The following is a 10,710-nucleotide window of genomic DNA, read 5'->3' as shown; positions in this document are numbered from 1 at the left end:
TTTTTTAAAGTGAAAAGAAAGAAAGAAAACCCCACCTATTCAGTGTGAAAAGTTAGGTGTGAAAACTTAGTCACTGGAGTGTTGTTTATATACTGCAAATGATGCTGCCTAGGAAATACACTTACTAAAATGTCTACCTGGGCTGGTGATATAGTTCAGTTGGTAATGTGTTTACATTATGTGCATGAGGCCCTGGGCATAATTCCTAGCACCATGCACACGCACACATACAGCAAATGTTTATTATAAATCTAACTATAAAATTATAACTTTATTATAAACCTGCATTTGATTAATGTAGATTTCGAGGTATTCTACAAGACAATGTCTTCTTTTAAAATTGCCAATATCATGGGAGGAAAAAAAAAAAGAATGATGGTAACGTAAATTTTTCTTGTCCATGAAATGCAAATTTTGTCCCTTGGAATGTTATTGGTGAGTTTGCAACTATTGATGTGTATGCAGATCAAGCTAGTCTGCCAGATTTTGTGTCCAGACATCTGTTTGTAATTCCATCCCTGCATTCCTCACTTCTTATGTGACATATATGTGTGCTGCTTGGTACTGTGTGCAGTTGCTTAGGATTTATACTTCTTCACAAATTAATAAATTAAATAGAATCTTCCCCCATGCTTATTTAGTATTTGCATTGGAATTGTGATCATATTTTCTTTAAAATTTACCCTTTGACATATGTTGACATATTTCTTAAAGTGATTGTTAGTAGTTTTATATAAAAATAACATTATTTTAAAATAGAAATAGCATGTTGCCCCAAAACTTCGGAGACTTTTAAATATGTTTCTACATTTTCTCTTTCCCTACTTGTAGTCAATACAAATATATTCATATATGATTAAGACAGGAAATTAAATGTAGAAATAATGCAACTGTAAAATTATTTAAGATAAAAGCATGTGATACAAAATACAGTTATTAAAACAAGAGTTTCAGGGCTGGGGTATTGCTCTGTAATAAAGCACATATCTAGCCTTGGGTTCATCCCCAACTCTAACTGTCACAAGACACACACAGACACACATACCAGAAAACAAATCAATCCAAACAAAGAGACGACCCTCCTCTATCCCCACCCCTACCCCCAAAGAAAGAGTTTTAAAATTACCTATCTAGGGTAGCCAGAAAAGGTCCAAATCCAGAATTACTGAGAGGGCACATCTGTAGATTACTAAGAGAAGATGTAGACATCATTTAAGAAGAAAACAAAGATAAACTATCATGGGGTTCATACAAGCTGTGCTATAAACGATGCACTAGTTACCTAATGTTCTAAGAGAAATTGCACCAAATTTATTGGCCTAAAATAATAATAATATTTGTTAGTATTACATAGCTTCAACTGGTCAGGAATTCAGATAGAACATAGCAAAGGGGATAGCTTGTCTGTCCCAGAAATGTCATCTGCAAAACTCAAGATGGGTGTTAAAACCATTGGAAGACTTAACTGGGCACAGAAGTCTGCTTCTGAGCTTCCTCGTGCTCATGACTTTCAGCCTGGTACCAGAAAGTCAATTTCTTTGCCACATAGAAGGCTGACTGGGTGTTCTGATGACCCGGTCACCGGTTCCCTGAGAAGCATCTGAGAGTCTAGTGGTTGCTATCCTTTCTAGGGTGTGTCCTTGAATCATGTGCCCCCTCGCTCTGTACTAGATGAGAGTCAGAAGTGTTAGAAAAGTGTAGGGGGTGGTTCTTATGTTAAGGTCCGGTTCCCCAATTGGTTCTTGATCTATCAGTAAAGATGCCAGGGGCCAATTGCTGTGCAGAAAGAAAGGCGCAGGACCTGCAGGAGGAGGCATGAAGACTCAAGCAGATGAAGAGTTAGGAAGAGTTTTTCAGCTGTGCCTGAGAGGGAGAAAAGGCCATCAGCCATGTGAGATCTCGGATGGAGTAGCCATTGGCCACTTCCCCAACTGGGCCTGGGGTAGCAGCTAATGCTGAGGGCAGATTTAGGGTGTTGAACTGGGTCTAAATGTAACTGAGCAACTCAAGTTGAGGACAGATTTTGGGTGCTGAGCTAAGAGTATTGGGAAGGGCGTCCTAGCCTTGTGAGATTAAAAGCACCCAGGAATTAAGCCAAGATGGCTAATGTGTGTGTGTCTTACATTCATGGATCTGAGGGAACCTGGGCATCGCTGGTAGAGTGGTTCACCTGGAGCTTAAAGCAAAAACTACAGCCTACAGAAAATAGTTCATCTCTCATGTTAAAGGAGTCAATGAATTTGAAGATGTCTTTGAAAAATGATTACAAGGAACCTGAGGAACTAGTTAAATTTGCCAAGAGACTGAGCTCAAAGGGCAGACTAGCAAAGGAAAAGAAGCTGGGTTTCAGCTCCATAAATAAATAAATAAATAAATAAATAAATAAATAAATAAATCATATATATAAATAAATACTTTTTGAAAAAAAGCAACTCAACTGAGTCCATAATGTTTTTAACCAGTTCTGCTTTCTCCATCTTCAACCATTCAAACTGTCATTAAATGTTAGAAGGGAGACTGTGAAAGCAGAATTTTAGAAAGGTGAATTTGGTGAGAATGAATTAGAAAGGTGAATGTAGGGGTTCATGCTTTTATTCCCAGAATTCAGGAAGTTAAGACAGGGGGATCAAGAACTTGAAGCCAATGCTTTGCCGGCTAGCTAGATGTCTAGCTAGATGCTAGATAGATGGCTTAGTGGTTAGAGCACTGGCTGCTCCTCTAGAGGACCCTGGTTCAGTTCCTAACACCCACAGAGGAGCTCCCAACTGTCTGTAACTCCAGGTGCAGGGGATCTATTGCACAAACATGCATGGGGTGCACATATACGGGCATGCATGCAAAATACCAATACACATAAAATAAATCAATCTTGCCTGGTGTAGTGGTATACTACTTTAATATCAGCACTCAGAAGGTAGAAGCAAGTGGATCTCTTTGAGTTTGAGGTCAGCCTGGTCTACAAAGTGAGTTCTGGGACAGCCAGGGCAGTTACAGAGGAACCCTGTCTTGAAAAAAAGAGAGAGAGAGTTTGAAGCTAGTCTGGAATCTATAGTGAAACCCTGTTTCAAAGCCTCAATGGCAAATGAGATAGCTCAGCTGGTAGGGATGGTTGCCACCCAGCCTGGCAACTTAAGCTACTTCTCCAGATCCACAAATTACCTTCTGATCTCCACAGGGGTGCTACCCACACAAAACAATTAAACATAATTTATGAAAGTCAACTGATGGAAGAAAAGGCCGTTTCAAATGGAGATAATTAGATTAAAATTAATATATGGACCACTGATTGAAAACTATATACATTTTTGTTTGTTTTAAAGACAGGGTAACTATGGCTGTATGGAATTCACTATGTACAGCATGTTAGCCTCAAACTCACAGTGATCCATCTGAGTGCTGGGATTAAAGGTGAGTACCACTGTGCCTGGCTTAAGAACCATATACAAATTTAAAATTTGCTTTTGATTCCTGTTAATCTGGAAAGTATAGTTTTCATCATTTATGTTTGCTGGAACTTTCACCACAAAAGCCAAGAAGTGGGGATTTAGCCCAGGGTTTTGTGTACACTAGAGAAGTACTTTACCCACAGAGGGTCCAATCAAGTATTTTAACTGTGCCAAGTATAGACTACTACAGAATAATTTGATTTCCATTATTAACTAAGATGGGCTAGAAATAGTAACTCTTCAAACATTTAGGCGAATGGAAAAAATGTTAACATCTGAAAAGAAACTCCAAGCAATATAAATAATAAGTAGGAAGTGATTCTCTGCAGAGGTTCTCGGCAAACAAATTCCTTTTTGAAAGTAATTTAAAAGAACTTGGCAGGGAATCTATGAGCACAGAAAAACTGTCTCAATATATATGCAAGAGCACTTAACGGTTTTCTTGAGAGGAGGAAGATGGTTGGGTTGGTGTGCACTTGTGAATCCCCTGACTCTAAAAGTATCCATAGAGGTCATACGTAGCTGGCTTGCAAATTGTATTAAAAGAGTGTTTCTGTTTTTTCCCCATTATTAGACTCCAGAATGATCTGTTGGCAATACGGCTATGTCCAATAATTGTGAGAAGTCTGGGAGGTATGCCCAAAAAAGAGGACAAGGTCTCTTTGGATCTCGTTGGGAAGATGTGACAAAGAATTTAAAGATTGGTCCACTACCTTCACCACAGTTGCTGGCTTCATCCCTAGCAAGATGACTTTGACTTGGTAGACCTGGCAGATTAGCCTGAAGTCTTTTAAGGCCTATTAGATAATAAGCAAATGTGAAGAGTCATGAAAGACAGAAGAGATGGTTCAAGAGTTAAATCCAATTACTGCTTGTGCAGTGAACTCAAATTCTGTTCCCAGCACCCACATCAACTGTCTCACAACTGCCTGTAACTCCAGTTTGAGGAGATCCAATGCCCGCTTCTGCCCTCCACTGGCCCCCAAACACACACTCATGACACATACAACCATTTAAAACATTCTAGACAACACAAGACACTTGTTGGGAAGAATAGGTTCAGCAGGAAAGGGAATTAACAAGGGAAGGCAACAGGAGGATTCAAATGACCAAAATGCATTATATACATGCATAAATTGTCAAACATAAATAAATAAATGTTTTGAATGTGTTTATTTGGAAAAATTATCTTCAGAATCTCAAACTAAGTTTTTGTTTCTTTCTTTTTTCTTCTTTCTTTCTTTCCTTCTTTCTTTCTTTCTTTCTTTCTTTCTTTCTTTCTTTCTTTCCTTCTTTCTTTCTTTCTTTCTTTCCTTCCTTCTTTCTTTCTTTCTTTCCTTCCTTCTTTCTTTCTTTCTTTCTTTCCTTCTTTCTTTCTTGAAGCTAGTCTGGAATCTATAGACTCCACCCCTCTTTTTTCTTTTGAGGGGATTTTCAAGATAGGGTTTCTCTATGTAGCCCTGGCTGTCCTAAAACTTGTTCTGTAGATAAATCTAACCTCAAACTCACAGAGATCTGTCTGCCTCTGACTCCAGGGTGCTAGAATGAAGGGCATGTGCTGTCATTACCCAGCTAAGGGGCCATTATTAATATTGTTATTATTATTATTATTATTATTATTATTATTATTATTGACAGTGTCTCATGTAGCCCATACTGGCCTTAAACTCACTATGTAGCTGAGGATGACCTTGAACTCCTACTTCTACTTCCCATGTGCTAGGATTATTGGCATGAACCCCCATAACTAGCTTTAAACCTAGGGCTTTTTTTTTTTTGCATATTAAGCAAGTACTCTTTCAACTGACTTATATTCAAATTATGTTATTAAAACATAAGTACATGTGACTCAGTTCTTATGCTCAGTATAGGATTGGAAGATTGAAACTTACTATATTTATATAGAATTCACCAGAAAAAAATTCCAAAATATTATTACAAATAAATTGTTTTTAGAGTTTCTATACATTAAAGTATATTTGGAGGCAGGTATAAATGTATGCATAGATACAACAAATTACATGTGGGCATTATTTGTTTATTTAACTTCATTTGTGACTAAACCTAGAGCCTCGCATATGCTAGGCAAAGTCCTCTACCATTTAGGAAGTTCTGCAGCCCCAATTTGTGGTCCTTTTACATTAAAATTTAATTTATATGAGAGTCACATGTGTATATATAATTATATATATACATATGTATGTATATATGTTGGCTGCCTTTTCCATCCAGCGGAAATAAGGAGGCAACAATGAGCTCTTCTCCATGAAGGTTCCTAATCAGGAACCTTCATTTTTACTTCTTCTCTAGCTAGCTTCTTTTATATTCTTCTATATCTTCTTCTTACATCTTACTAGTTACATCTTTCTACTTTCTTCTTACTTACTCCTATTTCCTGCTTACTCCTATTCCTATTCTTACATACATCATTCCTACATCTTACTTCTATTTTATTTCTATCCTTACATCTTACTTCTATCCCTACATACTTACTCCTAATTATACATGCTTACTCACTATTACTCCAGCCCCCAGCCCTTGTGGGTTAAATACTTTCCCTGTTCCCAAAAAGCATCAGCTATGTGGCAAAGCATAATAGGCTATGAGAAATCATGCCAGCTTGCATCACAAACTAGAGGCACTCAGCTTTTCCAACTAAAGGCTTGTTTATCAATGCTCTCTGCTCTGGCTGGAGACCAGGTGTTCAATATATATATATATACACACGCACACACATATATATGCATATATATATATATATGGTGGCAGCTGCGGCTCCCCACATATATATACATTTATATATTAAATTTTAGCTCTGTTTATATTAACGATTGATGGGATGGTGACTGTCTTAAGTCAGGGTTTCTATTCCTGCACAAAACATCACAATCAACAAGCAAGCTGGGGAGGAAAAGGTTTATTCAGCTTACACTTCCACATTGCTGTTCATCACCAAAGGAAGTCAGGACAAGAACTCACACAGGGCAGGTACCTGAGGGCAAGAGCTGATGCAGAGGCCGTGGAGGGGTGCTGCTTACAGGCTTGCTTCCCGTGGCTTGCTCAGCTTGCTTTTTTTATAGAACCCAGGACTACTAGGGATGACTGGACCCACAATGGACTGGGCCCTACCCCCTTGATCACTAATTGGGAAAATGCCTTACAGCTGGATCTCTTGGAGGTGTTTCCTCAAGGGAGGCTCCATTCCCTGTGATAACTCCAGCTTGTGTCAAGTTGACTCACAAAGCTGGTCAGTACAATAAAGTCCTTGCGGGGCAAGCAAGCCTGAGAACCCGAGTTTTGACGCTCAGCAAACAGCACTTTGAAGGCTGAGATAGAAGCCCCGTGGAGCTGTTGTCCAGCCAGGCTAGATAAATGGAGAGTTCCAGGCTAAGTGAGGGAACCTGTCCAAAAGTAAACAATGTGGAAAAGAGAGGAAGATACTTAATGTCTCTGCCTTCATTCACGCGCACACAGACACACACACACACACACACACACACAATTGCAATAAAGGTAGGGATTTGTTTATATGTGTGTATAAATATCCTTACACATTCTTATGTAGGGACAGAGAGAAAAAAAATGGCTTAAATCCAGGTTTGGAACTCTTTATTTTTCCCGTTTCAGAGTTCAGCGTAAGCGGTCCGGATTTGCGTGGCTGCTCTACTCCATCCATACTTACTGGGATGAAAACATCTCCATCCTTTGGCGCCCATCCACACACTATGGTTGGTTTATTCCTTGGGCTTCTCCCGAGGAGCAGGTGGTCTATTTAAGGTTTATGGAAACTAATATAAAAGGAGATTTATTATAGAAATTAGCTCCTGAGATAACGAAGGCCAGAAAGTCCCAGGACATGCCTTTGGCAAGCGTCAGAGCCGTGCCGGTAGTCAGTGGAATAACTCAGCCTGAGGCCAGAACAGCCAAAAGCGTAACTCAGTTGAAGGCTGAAGCCTGAGAATTGCAAACGAGTATGGAGTTTGTGTGTCCTAGAGACCAATGGCTGCAGAATCTCCAGTACCCACCCCAGAGTATATATGGCGATAGACCGCCTAGCTCTAGCAGAGAGCTGATAGGACCTTCCGTGGCTTTTTCCACCTATCGTCCTCAGTGGCTGGATGATGCCCACCCACATGGAGATAGATGACTTTCCTGCAGACCACAGATTTGAACACTAACTTCGGAAAGACCTTCACAGACACACTTGGAAACAGCTTTGACCATCTGCCTGGGCCTTCCCTCTCCTGCCGAGTAGATGCACAGTTACCCTCACCTGGGAAAATCAAGCAGGTAGAGGAGGCCGTGGGCTTTGGAGCCTTTTCTGCTCTCGCGGTCTGTGCTTTCACCTGGCAAACATTCTCTTATATTTTTGGTTGTGAGCCTAGCCTTTAAAGGCTGAGCCATCTCTCCAGCCCAAACATTCTCAATCCCAGAAATAAAACTTGGCTTGTAATTATGAATTAATTTCTGTATTTACCTTAAGTTAGATTTGTTCTCCAGTTTTGTGGCAAACTCCTTAAAGATAATGAGTGTTCCTGAAGGTGCGCTTCCTTGTAGAGCTAGACTTGGCTCTTAGCCACTATTACTTTCTTTCCAAAAAAATAAAATGTTGTACAACCTCTAGTCTCCCTTATGAATAATTGCTTTTAGTAGCTTTTAAGTGCGCAGAGGTCTATAAAAAGATGAAACCAAGTATCCATTCTAAACCATGATTTAAAAAAAAAAATACCTAAAACATAAAGCTTTCTTGTAGGAAGTCCGAGTTCAGTGATTGTTGAAAATGGAGATGTTAAACAAGACTGTGAGAGGGCTGGAAAGGTGGCTTAGTGGGTATAGACACCTGTTGCCAAGCCTGCCAACCAGAGTTCAGTGTCTGGAGCCCGTGTGGTAGAAAGAGAGAAACAATTACATAATCTCTCTTCTAGCCTCCATATACATACTGTGGCAAGCACCTTTCCCCCACAATAAATAGAGCTTGCCTAAATAATTAATTAATCTACAATAACTATATCAAAATATCTGTACCAAAGTGTACAAACTTGCCGGGCAGTGGTGGCGCACGCCTTTAATCCCAGCACTTGGGAGGCAGAGGCAGGTGGATTTCTGAGTTTGAGGCCAACCTGGTCTACAGAGTGAGTTCCAGTACAGCCAAGGCTATACAGAGAAACCCTGTCTCGAAACAAACAAACAAACAAACAAATAAAAAAAAAGTGTACAAACTATCTGCACCAAACTGTGGGCATTGCAGAATACAAGAATAAAGAGTGGCTTAAGGAACAAGCATTTTTTTTTTCTAAAATACATCTGGAAAGATCTTTGTCTTTAAGAAATGAAATATGTCCAACTATGTCTGATGGTAGTCCTCAGCGAGTAGCTGCCATTCAGAAATCACTGTCCGGAGACATAGCTCAGGTTCGGCAGAATATGCAAGCTTCATGAGAGGTCAGAGGTCATCCATCCAGGTAAGGGGGCTTGTCGTAAAACTGTACTGTAGGGAATTGGCTAACAAATTATTATTCGAGAGAGTGTGTGTGCATGTGTGCATATGGGTCTGTCAATGTGTGTGAGTGTGCATGTGTTTGTGCATGTGTGTATATGTGTATGTATGCGTGGGAATGTGTGTGAGTGTGTGCATTTGCATGGGTATGTATGTGTATGATGTACGTGTATGTGGTGGTGCACTCATGAAGGTATGCACATGAATGTAGAGTCAAGGTTGAGAGTCTCTCTCTCTATTGCTCTCTACTTTCATTCTTTGAAACAGGGTCTCCCATTAAGCCTGAACTCACAATTTCATCTAGACTAGCTGGCTGGAGAGTGTTGTATTGCAATTTTCTCCAAGATGCGGGGAGTTCTAAAGGGAGGTGAAATGTGTCATCCTTCAGGAAAGCTCATTCAGCTCACAAAGTGGACAATCTCCAAGGGTTCAGAAAGTTCCTAAGCCTGACAAGATATAATAGCTGTCCTCACTCCCATCCCCCACCTCTCAGCACATACAAGCCATAAGGACTGCCAAGAGCATCTAAGACAAACTGAGCTGCCTGGAAGCCACAGTCTCCAACCTGTTGATCTGCCTGCAGGCTCTTCAGTGTGCTCCAGGCTCCCAGCTATGAAGAGCTATCATCCATGCTGAGTTGGGCTTTTTGTGAGTCTGCTGTCATGTCTGCTCCTGCGTTATCCCAATAAAACACATTGGGTCCCTGAGTTAGACTTTGGAGATATCCTAACTGTGACCTGTCATGGGTTCCCTATCTGGGCTAAGTAGTGGCTTGTTATGTCACCCCAGGAACAGAGCCATACAAGGATCCACCCGCCACTGCCCCACCCCAGTACCTTGCCCAGATTTTTCCATGGATGCTAGGGATCTCAACTAGGTCTTCATACTTGTAAAGCAAGCGCTTTACTGCTGAGCCATCTTCCTAGCCACTTGCAAATCCTACTAATGCCCACAAACAGTAAATAAATATTTATTTTAGGCAAAGTTAATTAAAAAATACAAGTCCAGGGCATGGCAATAGACCAAGGATCTTAGGATATGTTACACTGATGTTTATAAGCCATTTCCTATGATCTGAATATTAATGTTCTAGAACCTCATTTTGAAGTGTTATGAGATAAGGATTACAGCAAAAGGAATTGTCTTAGGGTTTCTACTGCTGTGATAAAACATCATGAACAAAAGCAACTTGGGGAGGAAAGGATTTATTTCAGCTTACAACTCTTCAGATCACAGTCTATCACTGAAGGAAGTCAGAGCAGAACTCAAGCAGGGCAAGAACCTAGAGACAAAAACTGAAGCAGAAGCCATGGCGCAATACCCCTTGGTAGCTTGCTTCTCATGGTTCTTTCTGCCTGCTTTCTTATACACCCCAAGAAGACCTGCCTAGGGGTAACACTGCCAACAGTGTATGGGTCCTTGGGTCCTTCCACATCAATCATCAACCAATAAAATTACCCCCCAGGTTCAATTTGACCAACAAACCAACCAACCAACCAACAAACAAAAAACCTTAACTAGGGGAAGAATGGGATAAATGCCTTTAATTATGAGTCTGAAAGGAGCAGACTTGATCCTTTGACCTGTGAGAACAGAGTGGGAAGTGCTTTTCTTGCAACAGAGAGTGTGTTCTCAGTAGATATTAAGATATGAGGACACCTCAGCCTGGAGAACAGTTTTTTCTTTTTTCTTTTTTTTTTTTAATTAAGATTTATTTATTTATTATATGTAAGTACACTGTAGCTGTCTTCAGACACACCAGAAGAG

The sequence above is a fragment of the Mastomys coucha genome, unplaced genomic scaffold, assembly GCF_008632895.1.
Source record: "Mastomys coucha isolate ucsf_1 unplaced genomic scaffold, UCSF_Mcou_1 pScaffold22, whole genome shotgun sequence".
Lineage (NCBI taxonomy): Eukaryota > Metazoa > Chordata > Mammalia > Rodentia > Muridae > Mastomys > Mastomys coucha.
Note: the sequence above shows the minus strand (reverse complement) of the source record.